This window comes from Bos indicus, chromosome 19 (genome assembly GCF_029378745.1).
Source record: "Bos indicus isolate NIAB-ARS_2022 breed Sahiwal x Tharparkar chromosome 19, NIAB-ARS_B.indTharparkar_mat_pri_1.0, whole genome shotgun sequence".
NCBI classification, from domain to species: Eukaryota; Metazoa; Chordata; class Mammalia; order Artiodactyla; family Bovidae; genus Bos; species Bos indicus.
In genome coordinates, this window is record NC_091778.1 from 21,172,462 (window position 1) to 21,191,509 (window position 19,048).

General features: G+C 42.6%; 1 pseudogene; it reads right to left on the reverse strand.

The window, feature by feature from the left end:
• Positions 1-283: 283 nt before the first annotated feature.
• Positions 284-383, reverse strand: LOC139177836 (small nucleolar RNA SNORA70; annotated as a pseudogene).
• Positions 384-19,048: the final 18,665 nt, after the last annotated feature.

Genomic DNA, 19,048 nt, shown 5'->3' on the forward strand with positions numbered 1-19,048 from the left:
GCCCCTTTTCTGCCTCCATGTTTTCAAATTCATCCACATTAACCTTAATACATCCCCGCTTCTTGGAGACGTGGATCTTCTGGCGGCCAGGGAACTTGAACTTGGCCCTACGGAGGGCCTCAATCACACGCTCCTTCTTCTGCACCGTGGTGCAGATGGACATTATGATTGGCCAATGTGGACCCTGGCTGCTGTGCCCTGGGGCTTTGAAAAGGTGCCGTGGACACCTGTCTGGGGCCTGGGACTGGGGACAGCATGCCAGGAATAAATGTCCACTGGAAAGGTCTGTCTCCAAGGTCCCTTAGGGCAACCTGTACAGACAACAGACTGCATATACTATCAGGGAGCCTGCAGTTTGCAGCCACTGCACCCTGGGCCCGCATGGGTACCCTAATCTTACAAGACTGAGTGCGCAAAGGGAAAACACTGAGCTGACCCCATTGTGGTGTCAGATAAAAGAATGTCACCAGGCCCCTGAAAGCAATGGGTTTGGGCCACAGGCAAGTGCTCGTTGCCCTGAGAGTGAGTGACAGGTGTTCAGCAGCGAAGGAAAGGGGCAAATTTAAAGAAGGCTTGTGGCTCATACAACTCAACATCGAAAAAACAATCCAATTGGAAAATGGGCAGAATCTCTGAAAAGCCATTTTCCCACAGTAGACATATAGATGGCCAGCAGGCACATGAAAAGATGCTCAGCATCACTAATCACCAGGGAAATTCAAGTCAGAACCACAGTGAGCTATCACCTCCCACCTGTCAGGATGACTATCACCAAAAAGACAACAGATAAAAAGTGTGGGTGAGGGCGTGGAGAAAAGGGAACCCTCGTACACCGTTGATGGGAGTGTGAATTGGTACAGCCACTATGGAAAACAGTATAGAGGTTCCTCATTAAATTAAAAATAGAACTACCATACAATCCAGCCATTCCACTCCTGAGTATTTATCCGAAGAACAAAAGCACTAATTAGAAATGTGGCCACTCTTGCCTTCTAAGATGGCCCACATTCCGCCTGCGGAGTGTGTTTCTCTCTAAATAAGTCCACTTCTTACCTATCACTTTGTTTTTCACTAAGTTCTCTATGATGAGACATCAAGAACCTGAGCTTCATTAAGTCCTGACTCCAGCCTCCAGGACATTCCCTGAGTTCCAAAGTAGCTAATCAGGAGAGGAGCAGCCAAGAAACCACCTGAGGCAAAATTCCAGGGACTAGAGCAGCTCATCTGGAGAAGGCAATGGCACCCCACTCCAGCACTCTTGCCTGGAAAATCCCATGGGCGGAGGAGCCTGGTAGGCTGCAGTCCATGGGGTCACTAAGAGTCAGGCACGACTGAGCAGCTTCACTTTCAGTTTCCACTTTCATGCATTGGAGAAGGAAATGGCAACCCACTCCAGTGTTCTTGCCTGGAGAATCCCAGGGACGGGGGAGCCTGGTGGGCTGCCTTCTATGGGGTCGCACAGAGTCGGACACGACTGAAGCGACTTAGCAGCAGCAGCAGCAGCAACAAGTGCCAGTGATGTAATGTACAACATGATCAATATAATGAACACTGCTGTATGTTATATTTGAAAGCTGTTAAAAGAGTAAATCCAAAGAGTTCTCATCACAAGGAAAAACTTTTTTCTATTTTTTAAATTTTGTCTCTGTATGAGATGACAGATGTTCACTAAACTTACTGAGGTAAACATTTCATGATGTGTGTAAGTCAAATCACTATACTGGGCACCTTAGGCTTATTCAGTGCTGTATGGCAGTTCAGTTCGGTTCAGTCGCTCAGTCATGTCCAACTCTTTGCAGTGCCATGGACTGCATGCTTCCCTGTCCATCACCAACCCCCGGAGCTTGCTCAGACTCATGTCCATTGAGTCAGCGATGCCATCCAACTATCTCACCCTCTGAGATATGATGGCAATTATATCTTGATAAAACTGGAAGAAAAAAAATAAAGAACCCTTGTGGATTGATGAGACTATATATCCAGGGGTGTGTCTAAAGCATGAAGAAATGAAAATAAAATAAAACATGAAGAAATAGTTAGTGTTAGTTACTCAGCTGTGTCCAACTCTATGCAACCCCATGGACTGTAGCCTGCCAGGCTCCTCTGTCCATAGGATTCTCCAGGCAAGAATACTGGAGTTGCCACTCCCTTCTCCAAGGAATCTTCCCAACCCAGGGATCCAACCTGCGTCTCCTATGTCTCCTGCATTGGCAGGCGGGTTCTTTACCACTAGCACTGCCTGGGAAGACCATGAAGAAATAGAATGCCTTTAAAAGGATGGATTAGAATCAAAACATCTACCCGGAGCACAGTATAAATCACCTTAGGATCGCCGGTATGAACTGGAGTGCAGATGATGAATACCAACATAGGATTCTTGCAGGAATTCTAATTCCTCAGACCAACACCATGACACCCTCCTTTCTTTTTGATATATATTTGAATCTCCTTTCAGATAAAAATTTTGCCTGTGCACTACCATTCCTCTTGTTTTGAAAATGTACATTTGAATCTTTTAAGTACGTATTTTCTTTTCTTTATCTCTATTTCCTCTGTTTTCAAAGTGCAGGCCTGAATCACTTTCCATATGTACACTAAGTCTGTTCATTGTGAGTGCAAGGATGTCCCTCCTCTGTGGATCCTGAAACAGTTTCTGGAAAGATGGCAGTGTTGCAGAGAGCTCCTGGGTGTTCCCCGTGAATAATAGGGAACCTGTAAAAATTGACATAAGCAGTCAGCCAGCTTCTGGATAGTGGGATTTCCTCCAGTCTTTCTGATATGCAATTTTTTTTTTTTTAGGAAAGCGCAAAAGTGACCCATTTTACAGTGATCCATATATTACAGTGACCCAAATGCAAGAGTAATATTAGTAGTTAATGGTTAATGAATATTCACCATGTGACAAGCATGGCAGTATCTCAACTAATTCTAATAAAACCTTACAAAGTGGTTATTATCATTCTCCTTTACAGAGGGGAAGACGGTGCTTCCCAGGTGGCGCAGAGGTAAAGAATCTGACTGCCAATGCTGGAGATTCAAGAAACTTGGGTTCAATCCCTGGGTTGGGAAGATCCCCTAGAGGAGATACACTCCAGTATTCTTGCCTGGAAAATTCCACGAACAGAGGGGCCTCATGGGCTAGAGTCCATGGGGTTGCAAAGAGTCAGACATGACTGAGCAACTATGCACACACATAAACGGGAAGATTGAGGCATTTAAGGATTGAGTAATTTATCAGAAATCCTGTGTAACTGAATCAAAGACATCACTGGATCCCTGTTTGCTTGCATCCAGGGCTAGACTGCTCGCTCCTGCCCTCTGCCGCCTCCTGGGTCTGTAGATCTGTTTGCAGACAGCCAGGTCATTAGAGTCCTTTCTCAAACAAAGAAATGAGTGTTCAATTTCCTCTTGAAAATTTTCAAGGAAGTTCACTAAAACCCATTCACATCACAATCTTCTACTCAATCTTCTATAAAGTCCCTGTTGAAAAATTAGCCTCAGCAAGCCCTCATTCCCAAGCGTAAATGAATTTCCCCTGTCTCCTTAGTAGGATGAGAAAATGAAAATGGGGTGATAAGAAATTAGCCTAGGAACTTAATTTTCATTGCTGATATGGTTTAATCCATCTTAACTTTCTTATGATTATGAACTTGTTCAAATCACACGAAATAGAGTAGCACAATGAACCGCCCCATGGACTCATTGCTTAGATTCAACAAGTATCAAAATCCTGCCATGGATTCAACCACTTTTTTCCCTTGGCTGAAGTATTTAAAAACAAATCCCAGACATTATGTTGTTCTGTCACTTCACCCCCTATTTTACACTTCTGAAATATATAGACATTTTCTCACTTAAGTCCAATGTTACTTCATACTGTAAAATATAACAATTCTTTGACATGATCCAATACTGGGTATTCAATAACTGCTTCCAAAAGATCTCTTTTTATTACTGATGTGCTTGAATCAAACTCCAAACAAGACCACACAATGCATTTTAAGGGCACATCACAGCTTTTAATTCTCTTTTGTTTGGAACAGTCTCTCTGTTCCCTACCTTCCCCCTCATCTGTTTTTTTCCTCTTCGTCATTGCTGCTGCTGCTAAGTCACTTCAGTCGTGTCTGACTCTGTGCGACCCCAGAGACGGCAGCCCACCAGGCTCCCCTGTCCCTGGGATTCTCCAGGCAAGAACACTGGAGTGGGTTGCCATTTCCTTCTCCAATGCATGAAAGTGAAAAGTGAAAGTGAGGTCGCACAATTGTGTCCAACTCTTCACGACCCCATGGACTGTATAGCCTACCAGGCTCCTCTGTCCATGGGATTTTCCAGGCAGGAGTACTGGAGTGGGTTGCCATTTCCTTCTCCCTTCATGTCACTGACTTGTTGAAAAAAACAATGTTTAATGTTTCTCAAAAAAAAAAAAAAAATCATGTATAAACGGAATGATACTGAGTTCTAAAAAAACTCATACATGTGTATATAATAAATAGGAATTTTATAGCATTCATGGGTTCTGCGAATGGAGTCTACCATATCACATGTAAATCTATTTATGTACTTTTGTATCCTTAACTTCTGCAGTATGTAAGAAATAAGCACTTCTTGAAGTGGAAAAATGTGTCATATGAAGGGTGGTCCAGGGACTTGCCTGGTGGTACAGTGGTTAAGTCTCTGCATTGCCAGTACAGGGGTCATGGGTTCAATCCCTGGTTGGGGAACTAAGGTCCCATGTGCTGTGCAGTGTGGCCAAAAGATTAAAAACAAACAAATAAATAAAAAACATTCCCTCCCCCCCCCAAAAAAAGAATGGCCCAAGATAAGATGAGAGAGACATCTAGGAAATGGAGATCAAAGGAAAAGATGAAATTTGATAAATTTTTAAAAAATTAGTTTCTGTTGGAATATAGTTGCTTTACAATGTTGGGTTAACTTCAGGTGTACAGCAAACTGAATCAGTTATACATATATCCACTCTTTTTAAAGATTAGTTCCAATCTTAAAAAATCTTAAAAAGAATCTACTCTTTTAGATTCTTTTCCCATATTGGTCATTACAGAGTATTGACTATAATTCCCTGTGCTATATAGTAGATTCTTATTGAAATCTGGTAATTCATCCACTCTTGGGTGAGATGCATTGAACTGGGTAGATATAAGCCTTCACTTTGCAGGCAACACGGAGACCTCATTGGACAAGACTCCTTGTCAGCAAGTTGCTCAGTCTTCACAAATAACCTTCCAGTCTACACATACACAAGCCTTCAGTCTGCATCTCCCTTGGTGACTCCTGATGACCCTTCCACCTCCAGGGCCCTTGATGAATGGGGTGGAAGCGTCTGTTGACAGGTACACCTACTCTGATCCCTCTCTGAGGATTTCTTTAGATTTTCTGAAGTTTGATTCCCTACGAGGAGTTAACATGTAGCTATTTGGAACCATGAGGCAGTCCTGCGTGGTCTCGGTTACTGCGTGTCAGCCTCTGAAAACCAGACACCATCCGGCCATCCTGACAAGGTGGCATTTGGCTGCCCAAGATTTTGCTGCTGGGCCTGGACGGCTCTCAGACTGGCTGCCACCCTCACCACTAAACATCTTGCCAGGTGAACAAGTCCTCCTGCGACCTCTTCTTTTCTTCTCCTCTCCCTTATTCTGCAGCCCCGACGAGCCACCCCAACGATTTCTTCCCTGACCCCACTGCCACTCCACCAGCCCAGGCCTCGTCTCTCCTTGGACTATTGCAGCTAACTCCTAATTTGTCTTATATACTCTTCTGTCTTCATCTGCTTCCAAACCTTTTTCCACAGCAACCTTTGAAAAATCTTACTGGGTCACTTCCCTACTTAAAAACCTTCAAGAGTTCCCTTGGCCTGACATCAGAGGCTCTTTCTGATCTGGTGCCAGCTCCTTCACACTCAGCCCCCATTCCACATAAGACTCTCTGCCCATTTCCCATAGTGCCCTGGCACGTGCTAGTAGCCCTCGCCTAGAAAGTCTCTCTCCCATGCCCACCACTCCCTCCCTGCTTATTTCCTGGAATAACTTCTTACACATCCTTCACATTGGAAAAGACTGATGCTAGGCAAGATTGAAGGCAGAAGGAGAAGAGGGTCACAGAGGATAAGATGGTTGCGTGGCATCACTGACTCAATGGACATGAGTTTGAGCAAACTCCAGGAGATAGTGAAGGACAGCAAGCCTGGCATGCTGCAGTCCAAGGGGTCACAAAGAGTAGGACACGACTAAGCGACTGAAGAGAACTGAACTGGCACATCCTTCTAGAGTCACCTTAGATACTCCCTCCTCCAAGAAGCCCACTTCCCATCTGGAGCAGGCACGGCCACAGGGCTGTGCTCCCCTCGAAAGAGTACTAGTGTCTTTCCTTATCTAGTAGTGTCTGACATGCCAGGAATAAATCTCAGATGATTGATTAAGTGATGTTTCAAGATAGCATGCCTTTTCGGCTCCAGGCTGAACATCTCTGCTCCTTCAATAACTCCTTCTTTGGTGGCATTACCACATTCCTCCTCATAGTGACCTGTCTTGCAGGAACAGATTACTTTGCGGGATGGTGCAAGAGCATCCCCTGGTCCCCTAAAGAACCCACCTGCCAATGCAGGAGATATAAGAGACGCAGGTTCAATCCCTGGATTGGGAAGATCCCCTGGAGGAAGTCATGGCAATCCACTCCAGTATTCTTGCCTGGAGAATCCCATGGACAGAGGAGCCTAGCAGGCTACAGCCCATAGGGTCGCACAGAGTCAGACACGACTGAAGCGGCTTAGCACACACATACACATGCACAGGGGAAGGGCACTCTCACTGCCTTGCTGGCTCCTACTGTACTGTTCTGGGAATCCCCAAGTTTCCACCTCAAACTGCTCCTGGGTCCACCTTCTGGCCCGTGTGCAGGTGGTTTGGGACCCATGGTCAGGCCCATACAAGTGGCCCTTACACGTGATGTCATCTTGTGAGATTGAGCCCATTTGTGTCACTTAGTACTCTCCAGTTGCAAGGAAAATAAACAAATTCTGGCTTTTTAAAAAGAATTTGTTTAGGATTTCTCTGGTGGTCCAGTGGCTAAGAATCCACCTTGCAATGCAGGGTACGTGGGTTTGATCCCTGGTCAGGGTATTAAGATCCCACGTGCCATGGGGCAACTGAGCCAGTTAACCACAACTAGAGAGCCTGTGCACCTCAACAAAAGATCCTGCATGATGAAACAAAGACCCTGCACGTTGCAGCTGAGATCCGACACAGCCAAATAAATAAAAAAAATTTTTAAGGGTTTGTTTAAAGATCTTGGAAGGGTAACTCTCAGGAGACAGACAATGCTGAACAACAGGTCACAATTAGGATAGGAAATGGGACCATCCTGGGAATCCAGGCAGCAGGAACCATAAGACACACTTTATTGGACATTGCTACCAGGAGAAAGTGATGATCCCTGTTCCATCACTCTCAAGATTCTGGTCCTCAGGAAATGGAGAGTTTGGCTGGGCTGGCAGGTCACATGCACACCTTTTGATCTGGGAGAGGAATCTTGTTTCTCCCAAGGCTGCGCGCAGTGGGGCATGCTCTTACCAGAAGGTGAGTTGATGGCCAGCTGGCAGAAAACATTGACCTCAATCCAGCTTCAATTTGGATAGATTCTAGAGATACAGGAAGCGGGATAGAGAAGATTCAGTGCGGTTTGCAAAGGGTTATCTTCGGTCCAGTTCCAGCAGGGTCTCCCCAAGGCTCTCTTTTGAACAGCACAGCACTGGAGTGGGTGTTCCTGAGAGCAGCCAGACAGCCAATATGGCTCTAGGGCTCTAGGCTGTTCAGAGCAGACCCCACTGAGGGACAGGCTAGAACTTAAGGAGTGTGCACAGGCTCAGTGACCACCACCCTGAGGGTAACACCAGGGACCAGGCTCCAGCAGCAAGACTAATTTCAATTTCTGTGGCCTGGGAGATTCTTGGCTTCCTGGCCACCGGGAGCCTTCGCTGCCCACGTCTTCCTTTTCTCCTTGCATCCTGCTCCTAGTGAACTTTCTCTCTAGACCTGTCCCAAGCTCTCTCACTTGCTTCCTGGTGGCCATGCCCTAGTATGACTATACTCGCCAGTCTCTGACAAAGTCCCCAACCTGCAGATAAAAACCTCACCCTACATCTTGAATGTGAACCCAAGGATATTTTTCAAACAAAGAATTGTCAAGAGAAAAGGTTCTTTTCAGTGGGTGGATTTATGTAATGACAGGCTTTATAAAGGTATGCACAAGAACAATTACCTCTAGCAAGCCAGTTCTAAGTCATCTCTATCGAAAACAGTAGAAGTGCATGACCCCAGGACTCTCCTAGAATCTTGCAAGTAAGTGTCAGACCACAGCCTCAGCAAACCTCCCAGAGACCAGCCCTCTTGGTTCTGTGGTTCTTTCCACCGAGGAGAAAAGTGCACAGTGTTGAAGCATTAGCCTGTCAACCCTTCACATCCACTTTTACCAGGAACTTCCTTCTCAGCACACATACTTCATTTCCCCAGGCTTCCTTGATCACAAGACCTCTTATCCCCTCCAGGCTTGAGTGCCAGCATTTCTTCTCCAGATCCCATCAGGCTTCAATCCATCACCTGCTATTTTCAACCTCCATGTAATTAGTGTTCCTATTCTCAAAGAGGAGGAAAATGAAGTGAGAGGAGGAGGGGATTACTGAGAAGACAGTACCTCCAGTTGACCTTCAAGCTAGACCAGGACAATCAGAAGCTCCTCACACTCCCCTGTGCCTGGAGTATGCGTCCCACTGGCCTTTCTAGAAGCTTCCCTCTCCCCCTTCTAGAAGGTGCCCCAAGGACACAGCCTTAAGATAGACGTTTTGAGACCATTTGGTTAGTATATATGACTGAGCGCAGATAAGGCCTCTACATAAATTTTAAAGATGCTGGCTGGTGGGTGTGGAGGTCTACTCCTCTTGCAGTCACCCAAAACAAGCCTGGTACGTAAGTTCCGTTGATTTTAAACCTGTCACTGACCCATCTGGAGTGGCTGCTTCTCTATTTGGTCTTTTCTTGCCCCGCATGTCCAGGGGCCAGTTTGCAAACCAACAGTGGGATCGGTCACTGTATTAAACACTTAACAATATTATCACACTACCATGTGCAAAACAGCTAGCTAGTGGGAAGCTGTTGTATAGCACAGGGGGCTCTGTGATGACCTAGATGGGTGGGATGGGGGTTAGGTGGAAGGGAGGCTTGAGAGGCAGGGGATATATGTATACATATAGCTCGTTCACTTGGTTGTACAGCAGAAACCAACACAATATTGTAGAGCAATTATACTCCAATTAAAAGAAAGACAAAAAAAACAATATTATCTCATTGAGACCTCTAAATATTCCCATTTTACAAATGGAGCAGGCACAGAAGCCCCATAGCCATCAAGAGGCAGGGGAAATTAAAAAAAAAAAAGAGGCAGGGGATATTAACAAGTGGGGGTGAGGGGCTATAGGGGGCTCCTGACAAAATTACCACACCCACCGAACTGGTCTTGGGCCAGAAATCCTTCTCTGGGAAAGTCATTCCTCTGAAACTTTGAAGCTTTGGGGCTGAGAATTCTCACTGCAAATGGTCGTTAATTAAGGATTCACTGACCAGAACGTTTTATCAACTGAATCCTGTGTGTGTGTGTGTGTGTGTAGAAGAATATTAACAACAAAGTCTTTAAATAAAGGATTTTTACTTCCTTCTGTCATGCAAACACTTGCAATCTGTCAGGAAGGATTTAATTTTTTAATGTATTTATTTTTAACTGAAGGATAATTGCTTTACAAAGTTGTGTGGTTTCCGCCATACATCAGCACAAATCAGCCATAGGTGTACATGTGTCTCCCCGCTCTTGAACCTCCCTCCCACCTCTCACCCCATAAGGCTTTAATTTTTCAATTAAACTTTTTCATTTAAGATCATTGTAGATTCACATGCAGTTGTAAGAAATGTACTATCTGTGTATTCTTTTCAATTAGATTTCTTTTCATATCTTTTGCTAACTTTCTAATTAGATATTTTAAATGCAGTTTTGACTGTTCTTTTATATCCTAGATGTTAGTCCTTTGCTGGATAGGTGGTTTGCAAGAGATTTTTTTTCTCGGTCTGTCACTTATCCTTCATGCTCTTAACAGGGTCTTTCAGACCAAAAGTTTTCATTTTGACGAAGTCTGACTTGGCAATTTTTGCTTTCATGGATGGTGTTTTTGGTATCAGATCCAAGAACTCTGCCTCGGCCAACTCCTGAAGTTTTTGTCCCATTTTCCCCTAAGAGTTGCACAGTTTTCATTTTCTGTTTTAGTCCAGGATCTATTTTGAGTTAATTTTTGTGTGACATGTGAGGTTTAGGTTGAAGTTCTTTTTGTTTTTGTTGCTTTGCTTTTGGATATCCAATTGCTCCAGGATCATTTGCTGAAAACTTGTCTTCTCCACTGAATTACTTTTGCTCCTTTTAAAAAATTTCATTTTGATATTTGGCAAAACTAATACAATTATGTAAAGTTTAAAAATAAAAGAAAATTTAAAAAATACAATAAAATAAAAAAATCAGCTGGAGGAATTCCCTGGCAGTCAAGTGGTTAGGACTCCCTGCTTTCACTGAGGGCCCAGGTCCAGGCCTTGGTTGGGAAATGAAGGTCCAACAAGATGTCTGGTAAGGCCAAAAAAAAAAAAAAGGATCATTTGGGCGTATTTGTGTGGGTCTACTTCTGGATTCTCTGTTCTATTCCATTGATCTACAGGTTTATTCCTCCACCAATACTAGTTTTTGTTTTGGCCATATCATGCTGCTTTTGGAACCTTAGTTTTCTGACCAAGGATTGAAGCCAGGTGTGAAAGCGCAGCATCTGAACCAATGGACTGCCAGGGAATCCCCCACCAATTGTAGTCTTGATTAATCTAACCATAACCCTTGAGGTTGTTGATATTTCTCCCTGCAATCTTGATTCCAGCTTGTGCTTCATCCAGCCTGGCATTTTGCATGATGTACTCTGCATATAAGTTAAATAAGCAAGGTGACAATATACAGTCTTGACGTACTCCTTTCCCAATTTGGAACCAGTCCATTGTTCCTTGTACAGTTCTAACTGTTGCTTCTTGACCTGCATACAGATTTCTCAGGAGGCAGGTAAGGTGGTCTGGTATTCCCATCTCTTGAAGAATTTTCCAGTTTATTGTGATCCACACAGTCAAAGTCTTTGGCATATTCAACAAAGCAGAAGTAGATGTTTTTCTGGAATGAAACAGGGCTGGATGAAACACAAGCTGAATCAAGATTGTCAGGAGAAATATCAATAACCTCAGATATCCAGATGACACCACCCTTATGGCAGAAAGCAAAGAGGAATTAAAGACCCTCTTGATTAAAGTGAAAGAGAAGAGTGAAAAAGCTGGCTTAAAACTCAACATTCAAAAAGCTAAGATCATGGCATCCAGTCCCATCACTTCATGGCAAATAGATGGGGAAACAATGGAAACAGTAACAGACTTTATTTTCTTGGGCTCCAAAATCACTGCAGATGGTGACTGCAGCCATGAAATTAAAAGACGCTTGCTCCTTGGAAGAAAAACTATGACCAACCTAGACAGCATATTAAAAAGCAGAGACATTATTTTACTGACAAAGGTCCATCTAGTCAAAGCTATGGTTTTTCCAGTAGTCACGTATGGGTGTGAGAGTTGAACCATAAAGAAAGCTGAGTGCTGAAGAATTGATGCTTTTGAGCTGTAGTGTTGGAGAAGACTCTTGAGAGTCCCTTGAACTGCAAGGAGATCCAACCAGTCCATCCTAAAGGAAATCAGTCCTGAATATTCATTGGAAGGACTGATGTTGAAGCTGAAGCTCCAACACTTTGGTCACCTGATGCCAAGAACTGACTGACTCATTGGAAAAGACCCTGAGGCTGGGAAAGATTGAAGGCAGGAGGATGAGATGGTTGGATGGCATCACTGATTCAACAGACAAGAGTTTGAGCAAGCTCCAGGAGTTGGTGATGGACAGGGAATCTTGGTGTGCTGCAGTCCATGAGGTCGCAAAGAGTCAGACACAACTGAGCAACTGAGCTGAACTGATAACTTTTGAAATTGGGTAGACTTGTACCTGCCATTGTAGTATTCTTTTCAAAATTGTTTTTAGCTATTCTAACTCCTTTGCCTGTACACACAAATCTTAGAATAACCCTGTATATATCTACAAAAACTCCTGCTATGATTTTGATAGGGGTTGTACTACATCCGTATGTTAATTTGGGGAGAATCAATATCTTCATGATGTCGAGTCTTCCAATATATAAACACCCTATGCCTCTCCATTTATTTAGATCTTCTCTGATTTCTTTCTTCAGCATTTTTTAGTTTTCAACATACAAATGATGTATATACTTTGTTAGGTTTATACTTTTGTATTTTTTTAATTTGAGTGCTTATAAATAGTATTATATTTTAAATTTCAGTGTACTGATGTATTAATGAATGCATATTCTCTAGTTCTATAGGTTTCCTCTTTCTTTCCTTCCTTCCTTCTTTCTTTTTGTGAATCTCTTTGGAATTTCTTTCTATGTAGGCAATCATGTTATCTGCAAATAGGTATGGTTTTATCTTCCTTGCTGATCTGCATGCCTTCCAATCGCCTTGTCTTGTCTTACTGGTCTGACTAGAACTTCCAGTAGTTTGTTGAAGAAAAGTGGTGAGAGTAGATAGACAAACTTAGGAGGAAAACATTCAATCTTTCACCACCAAGTATGTTAGCTGTAGGGTTTTTGTAGGTCTTCTTTATCAAGATGAGGAAGTGCCTCTCTATTCCTATTTTTCTGAGAGTTTTTAATCATGAATAAAGATTAAATTTTCTCAAATGCTTTTTCTGCATTGATTGATACAATTGTGATTTTTTTTCTTTCACTTGTTAATATGACGGATGACATTGTTTAGTTTTCAAGTATTGAAACAGTCTTGCACGCCTAAAATAAACTCCTCTTGGACATGGTATGTAATTCTTTCTTTTTATATGTTGCTGAATTTTATTTGCATCTTTTTTCATATTCATGTGGCCTATTGGTCTGTAGCTTACTTTTTTGGTCCTGTCTTTGTCTGGTTTTGGTATGAGAGTAATATTAGCTTCATAAAATGAATTGAGAAATGTTCCCTCCTCTCTTATTTTCTGGAAGAGATTGTAGGATTGGTGTTACTGCTTCTTTATATGTAGGTTTCCCCTGCTATCTGGAAGCAGAGTGTTCCTATGAAACCTTTCCTACGCTGAAATAGGGTAAAGCCAAGTAGCACACATCTTGCTTCTTTAGGACACCTGTGCTAGCAGATGCACAAAATAAGCCGAGATAAAGCACAGCTGCTCACCGGCACAGGTCAAAGCTGTAGCGGCTGAATGCTGAGATGCTGAGCGTGCTCCCAGGGAAGAAGCTGGGGTGCCGCTGCTGCCGTCCAGGGGCATGTGCTGCCTCTGTGACCCTTGCTGCAAGACAAATGCTGGACACTATTTTCATCTTTAGCATCTTTTTGTAAAAGCGAAAATTCTCTTCAGATTTCTTTTGCTTACTGAAAACAGGTATTAACATAGGTCTTTCATAAAAGGAAGTGGCGAACTTCCCCGGTGGTCCAGTGGTTAAGAATCCACCTGCCCCCTCCCCCACCCCAGAAAAGAATCCAATTGCCAATGCAGCGGACACGAACTCCATCGCTGGTCAGGGAGTTAAGATCCCATGTGCCTCGGGGCCAAGAAACCAAAACATAAAACAAAAGCAATATTGTAACAAATGCAATAAAGACATTAAAAGAGGTCCACATCAAAAAAAACAAAAAACTTTAGGGACTTCGCTAGTGGTCCAGTGGTTAGGAATCTACCTTCCAGTGCAGGGGTAAGGGTTCGACCTCTGGTCAGGGAACTAAGATCCCACATGCCGCAGAGCAACTGAGCCCGCACACCACAACTAGAGTCCACACACTGCAACAAAAGATCCTGCGTGACACAACTGAGACCCCATGCAGCCAGATACTAAGTATTTTTTAAAAAGAAAATGGTATATAGTAAACTTGCAGTAATCAGGGTATACCCATATTTGGCCCAGTGAAACCATCTGGGCTTTTAGATTCCTCTTGGGGGAATTTTTAAGTTACAAAATCAATTTCCTGAATAGTTATGAGACTATGAACATTTTCTGTTTCACATTGGGTGAGTTATAGTAGTTAGTGCTTTTTGCAAAATTGTTTCATCTCATCTAAGTTAGTCAAATTTCTGTGTGTAGAGTTGTTCATTATTGTCATTTCATTGCTAAGACATGTCTGACTCTTTTGCAACTCCATGGGTTGTAGCTGGCCAGGCTCCTCTGTTCATGGAATTTGCCAGGCAAGAATATTGGAATGGGTTGCCATTTTTCCAGGAGGTCTTCCCAACCCAGGGATCGAACCCGCATCTCCTGCATTGAAGGCGAATTTTTACCACTGAGAAAGCCCATATAGTTGTTCATAGCATTCACTTATCCTTTTGATGTCTGCAGGGCCTGCAGTGATTATCCCTGCTTTATTCTGGATAGGCAAAGAGCTGATCTCTCTTTTTGCTTTGTCAGTTTTGCTAGAGGTTTGTCAATTTTATTGGTCTTTTCAAAGAACCAGCTTTTCTTACTCCCATTTGACCTTCTCTATTTTTAAATTCTCTGTTTTCTATTTGCAGCAAAACAGATACACCTAGAGAGCTTCATCGGAGAAGGTGATGGCACCCCGCTCCAGTACTCTTGCCTGGAAAATCCCATGGATGGAGGAGCCTGGTGGGCTGCAGTCCATGGGGTCGCGAAGAGTCGGACACGACTGAGCGACTTCACTTTCACTTTTCACTTTCATGCATTGAAGAAGGAAATGGCAACCCACTCCAGTGTTCTTCGCCTGGAGAATCCCAGGGATGGGGGAGCCTGGTGGGCTGCCGTCTATGGGGTCGCACAGAGTCGGACATGACTGAAGCGACTTAGCAGCAACAGCAGCAGCAGCAGCAGAGAGCTTCATAGTGAAGTAAACCAGACAAAGGCGAACATGACATAATATCGTTTATATATGGAATTTTTTTAAAGATACAAAAAAACTTATTTACAAAACAGAAATATAGTCAGAGACACAGAAAACAAATTTATGGGATAAATCAGGAATTTGGGATTAACATTTACACATTGCATGCACGCATGTGTGCTAAGTCATTTGAGTCTTGTCCAACTCTCTGACCCCATGGACTATAGCCTGCCAGGCTCCTCTGTCCATGGGATTTCCCAGGCAAGAACACTGGAGTGGGTTGCCATGCCCTCCTCCAGGGGACCTTCCCGACCCAGGGATCAAATCTTCATCTCTGCCTCCTGCACTGGCAGGCAGGTTCTTTACCAGTAGTGCCACCAGTTTTTTGCATATTCTGTAAATGTCAATTAGTTATGTAAATGTCAATTAGTTATGTAAATGTCAACTGTTAGTTATGGCGTTTTTTAGTTCTTCCATATATACTTACTGATTTTTGGTCTAATTGTTATATCAATTGCTGAGAGAGAGAGGTAGGAGAGGGAAAAATGATGTAATTTTAAGACATCTGCTAGCTTTGTGACTTTGGGCAAGCCAATTGAGCTCTTCCTCATGACCTCAAAATACTGACAAAATTACGAAACTCTCAGGATTATTCAGAGGATTTAAATAATGAAGTAAACTGTCCAGCAAGTGCCTGGCAGTGAATTCGGGTAGCAAGATCTCAATCAATAGAGTTAAACTGACCAAATCTTGTTTCTATCCAAACAGCTAAGGAATGAACATCCCAAAGAAGAAAGGGAATTGAGAGGGTATCAGGGCTTCTTTTTTGGCTGCACCAGGTGGCTTGTGGGATCTTAGTTCCCCAATCAGAGATTGAAGCCAGGCAAGGCAGTGAAGGGGCTTCCCTCATGGCTCAGCAGTAAAGAATCCGCCTGTAAGACAGGAGATACAGATTCAATCCCTGGGTCAGGAATATCCCCTGGAAAAGGAAATGGCAACCCACTCCCGTATTCTGGCCTGGAAAATCCCATGGACAGAGGAGCCTGGCAGATTGCAAAAGAATCAGACACAACTTAGCGATGGTTTTAATCCCAAGGTTCACCTAACCCAAGCTCAGACCTCTCCTTTCAGATGTCTCCCTATCTCCTACCCTGAGCTCCTTAGATTCTTCTGTCTGCCGACAATAAAAGGTCTTGGGACTCAAGGAATGGTCACTGAATTCTGAGGCTCAATTATTTTAACCATAACTCTATCAGTGAAAAATAGGTCGAAATTTTAAAATATATATATTCAGTTGTCCACCTAGAAATAAAGAATGTAACAAAATATGCTTCAGCACTGGCTCCATCTCACCTCCTCTTGGGGCTCTGTTGCAGAGAAACAAGAGTTTAGCAACAGAAAGTGTTAAAAGTAATTCTAACATTTACTCACATTTTTCAAAGATCCCCTTCATAAGCTATTAGTACAGTAATATCCTTGAAATTTCCATTCCCAGGATACTCTTTTAAATAAATGGTCCTGGATCAATTGGAAAACCACATGGAAAAAAAATAGTATCCTTTACATTACACCTTACACAGAAATCAATTCTAGATGACCTATTTTTAGAAGAAAATATAGGAGAATACTTAGTAGCCTCAGAATAGGCAAAGAGTTTTGTTTTGTTTTGTTTTGTTTTCAATGGGACACAAAGAGCATGAACTATACAGGAAAAAATAAAGAAGTTAAAATATATTAAAAATTAAAATGTCTATTTATCAAAAGACACCCTTAAAAGAGTGAAAATGCAAGCCATAGAATAGAAGATAGCATTTCCATCTAGGATATATAAAGAACTCCTAAGAACAAGAAGAAAAAGGTAAGCTCATTTAAAAAGTTTTCATTTATTTTTGGCTGCTCTGGGTCTTCATTGTGTTGCTCGGGCTTTCTCTACTTGTGGCGAGTGGAATCTACTTTTCGCTGCAGTGCGTGGGCTTCTCATTGCGGTGACTTCTCTTGTAGAGCAGGATTTCTAGACGGTGCAGGCTTCATTAGTTGTAGGGCATGGGCTTAACTGCTCCCCAGTATGTGGAATGTTCCCAGACCAGGGATCAAACATGTGTCCACATAGGCAGGTGGACTCTCAACCACTAGACCACCAGGGAAGTCCTAAGCCCTTTTTTTTTTTTAAATGGGCAAAAGACTTGTACAGACATTCCACAGAAGAAAATATTCAGATGGACTGATAAACACATGAGCAATCGCACAACTTCATTTGTCACCAGGAAGTGCAAAATGAAGCCACAATACAATGTTACTACACAGTGAATAGTTAAAAGAAAATATCAAGTCTTGACAACACAGTCGGATATCTGAAAACAACTCAAATGTCCATCAGGAGCAAAACAGAGAAATTGGGGGTATTCACAGAAGTGTATATTAAACAGCAAGAATGAATGAACTACAACTCCAGGCAACAATATGTGTGAATCTCACCAACATAACTTTGAGGGAAAGAAATCAGAGACAAACCTACTGCGTGAATCCACTTCCGTAACCTATGGAGAAATGTCAAAACACATCTAAGTTGACTACAGGCAGGTATTGTTATCGACAGAAATATCAATGAACAGCATATATCAGGAATAGAGAAGAGTTTTATTTGAGCTAAACTGAGGACTTTAACCTGGAAGACAGTCTCTTAGATTACTCTAAGGAAGTAAACATAGTTTTAAATCTTGTCAGAACAAAGAACATCAAACACGACAGGGATATATACCTTCAAGGTTTAAAAAAAAATTAGCACTTACACAGTGAGTCAGTATGACCTTGGTGTCTGGGAAGAGAGACATCAAAGCAACACCAGGGCTTCCTGGCGCCTCAGTGGTAAAGACTCTGCCCGCCAATGCAGGAGCTGCTGCAGCTGCTGCTAAGTCACTTCAGTCGTGTCTGACTCTGTGCGACCCCAATGATGCAGCCCACCAGGCTCCTCTGTCCCTGGGATTCTCCAGGCAAGAACACTGGAGTGGGTTGCCATTTCCTTCTCCAATGCCAATGCAGGAGACACAGGTTCAATCCCCGGTCCAGGACCATCCCACATGCCGTGGAGCAACTAAGTCCCTGCACCACAACCACTGAGCCTGTGCCCTGCAGCAAGATAAGCCACCGCAATGAGAATACCCCCATGCCCTTCAACTAGAGAATAGCCTCCACTCTCTGCAACTAAAGAAAAGCCAATACAGCAACAAAGCCAGCACAGCCAAAATAAAAACTGATTAATTAATTCAATTATATCTTTAAAGAAAAGAAGCAATACCAGCATTGGCTTTCCACAAAGGAAGGCATTTATCTCTATTTTCAAAATGGACATTCTTCTGGACCCTTTTCTTTAATGATTAAAGCAGGTGTACAATGAATTTTATTATTATTGTCAAGGTGTAGTTGATGTATATCATGTAAGTTTCAGGTGTACGACATAGTGATTCACAATTTTTAAAGGTCCTTTTCCATTTATAGTTGTTATAAAATACTGGCTATACAATGTATGTGTAATAGGCCACAAAATTGGCTGTCCTAGTTAGCATAAGGTTTAAGTTAAATCAAGTATAAGCCAGGATGACTTTCCCATACCTCAATATGTGAACATTTCTCCAGTTATTGTGTTTTTTACAAATTGAAGATTTGTGGCAGCCCTGCCTGGAGGAAATCTGTTGGCATCATTTTTTCAACATCATTTGCTCACTTCGTGTTTTTGTGTTGCATTTTGGTAGTTCTTGCAGTGTTTCAAACTTTATTATTATTATATTAATTATGGTGCTCTGTATTCAGTGTTCTTTGACGTTACCACTACATCTTGCTAAAGGCTCAGCTGATGGTTAGCATTTTTTAGCAATAACGTATTTTTAAATTAAGGTATGTACATTGTTAGAGATGTGATGCTGCTGCATGTTTAATAGACTAACAGTATACTGTAAATATAACCTTTATATGCACTGGGAAACAAACACACTTGTGTGAATTGATTTATTGAGATATTCGGTTTATTG